The sequence below is a fragment of the Arachis ipaensis genome, chromosome B10, assembly GCF_059453495.1.
Source record: "Arachis ipaensis isolate K30076 ecotype BB chromosome B10, ASM5945349v1, whole genome shotgun sequence".
In the NCBI taxonomy this organism is placed as follows: domain Eukaryota; kingdom Viridiplantae; phylum Streptophyta; class Magnoliopsida; order Fabales; family Fabaceae; genus Arachis; species Arachis ipaensis.
The window spans coordinates 130,800,720-130,803,278 of record NC_142435.1 but is presented as its reverse complement, the minus strand read 5'-3'; the positions used below and the strand labels follow the sequence as shown (position 1 = coordinate 130,803,278).

Sequence of the window (2,559 nt, the reverse complement as noted above, 5' to 3'; positions counted from 1 at the left end):
GCTATGAGTGCGGTTATAATTATGTTGTAGGAGTTGGAGATTACAATGAAGGCTTGTATCAAGGATGGGACAATCAAAGATGGGAGGAGCCAAAAGGATTTGATTAACCCTCTTGGCAACAACCTCCTCCAAGGTGCTATGAGCAACAATCATTCTATGATGCATACCTAGACAATGGTTATGGTGGACCTATTTGTGACAATCAACAACCCCCACCATATGCCTATGAACCCCCTCCTCAACATAGCCCTCAACCACCATACTCACAAGCCCCATTTCACCAAACACCCTCATATGATCCTGACCCTTATCTACCATACCAACCACCTTATGAGCCATATGAACCATATATAGAACCACTCCAATTCCAACACAATTACTCCCAAGAACCACCACCTCCATATACACCATGTCCATATCCATAAATTCAAGAGCCATATGATCCTAATTATGTTAGCCAAGCGGAACAAGAGTCAAAGAATCATCTCAAGGAAGCAATGGATCAACTTCAAGCAACCATCCGTCGAAAGTTCGACCCATGTGAGAACCAAGGACTGAAGTGTGTTATACAACAAGTGCAAGAGATGGAGAGAGATGAACCACCTTCCTATTATGAACCTTTCTTCCCAATCAATGAACCCTCATATCCACCCCAATCTCCAATGGATGACACTCTTGGTGTTCTTCTTCAAGAGTAAAAAGATATGAAAATGGAGGTACTAGAATTCACGGCTGCCTTGACTGAGGTAGTAAGTCGATTAGCTTCCCAACGTTTGGACACTCAAGGAACTCCCATGGCTACATGTGGAGAATCAATAGAAGAACGTAGCATGAAGGAGATATTAGGAACTCCGGTGGAAAGTGAGGAATGTGATTTTGTACTGGAACAGTTGGAGGAAACCATACCTGTTGAAGAGGAAGAAGTGGTTGAAGACTTAGGAGATGCTGAACCTCCATGGGAATCTAGAGTTATAGAGTATTCCTCCAAGAAGCTTGAAATTGATGTTGAGGAGGGTAGTGCACAACCTTCAAGACATATTCCCTATGAAGAATTGGATGACATAGATCAAGAAGCAAGTTCCCTTGGTGATGATGATCATGAATCAAGTCTCCCTAGTGATGAATCTACATCCGCAATTGAACTCCTTGAATATGAAGACCCTTCTTTGATTGAGTCTGAGAATGATGTGGAAGTGGAAGTCCTTCGAAAAGGTTGGACGGGAGTTGAGTATGCTTTGTCAAGATCGTTGGAGACTTCTCTACCTAGGTTGCCGTCTACTCCTTCATTTGAGTGGGTAAAACTTATCTCTATTCATTTTACTGTCCCACTTGAGTATGGTATTCTTGAAACGGATGGCCAACTTAGGAGGCTTTGTGGCATTAAGCGTAAGAGAAGGATGTTTAGTGGTTGGAGTTGTAAATCAAGACTCATCAAGGTTGAGATTACAAGAGCTAGATGCAAGGGCTTGACTGTTGATAATTTGGTTGGGTCTACAAGAAGAGTTTGGTACTTCATTGAGAATTCTGATTGTTTTCCACCCAGATGGAATCATGATGATCAACTTGAAGATGGGTGTAGAAACAGGATTTGGGATCCCGGCATACAAGAGGATCAACTTTGGGAGCTCAAAGCTTGTGAAGAACTTTCTCAAGGCTTGGCGAATTCACTTGGGAATGTCGGAGCTTATTGGAAGTCCAAGCATTGGTGGAAGTTTCAAGATGAGTTCAAGCATAAGCTACCATAACAAAGAGCTCACCAAATGTCCAACTTAAGGACTTTAACTAAAAGTCCTAGGTGGGAGACACCCCACCATGGTAAATTCTTTCTAGTTTTCCTTTTTGTTTATATTAGTAATGAGTTACATTTTATTTTTAGTTATGTTTATTTCGTTTAAGTTAGGGTTTAGTTTTTTAATAATTTCTGGCGTTAAGAAAAAAGGGCAACCCACGCGTGCGCGTGGGCGACGCATATGTGTCTATGCCAATTTTGCTCTGTAGTGCAAACAAATAGAGAGGTGTGCTGGAATGATGCGGGAGGGGTGCCTAGCGCACAAGCCACCCCACGCGTACGCATCACCTGCAATTTCGCCAACCCACGCGTAAGCATCGACGACGCGTACGCATGGAATGAAAATCGGCGTTAATTGGTAATTGGACATAAATTTGGGCTGGAAGTGTGCTGCAACCGTGCGTCTGGCACGACCAGTAATCACGCGTATGCATAACCGACGCTTACGCGTCATTTGAATTTTTGCTTATCCACGCGTACGCGTGGACGATGCTCACGCGTCGAATGCCTTTTTCTGTTTTCACGCGCATGCGTGAGTTACGCGCGCGCGTCGCTTTCGCACCTCATTTAAACCTTTCTTCTTCTTTCTTTCTCCTTACTTCTTCTTTCTTCCTCCTTTCTTACTTTCTTCTTCCCCATTTCTTTTACTTCTCATCCTTATTATCTTTTATTCTCATTTACTTATTGCATTTACATACAAAATTCATTGAATTTCAACTTTGTGCATGTTTTTATTTTCTTTTCTAAGTCTATTATTTTTTCATTGGTGT

General features: G+C 42.2%; 1 pseudogene; it reads left to right on the top strand.

The window, feature by feature from the left end:
* The first annotated feature begins 497 nt into the window (after positions 1-497).
* On the top strand, positions 498-1,745 carry LOC148581733 (uncharacterized; annotated as a pseudogene).
* The last annotated feature ends 814 nt before the right edge of the window (positions 1,746-2,559 follow it).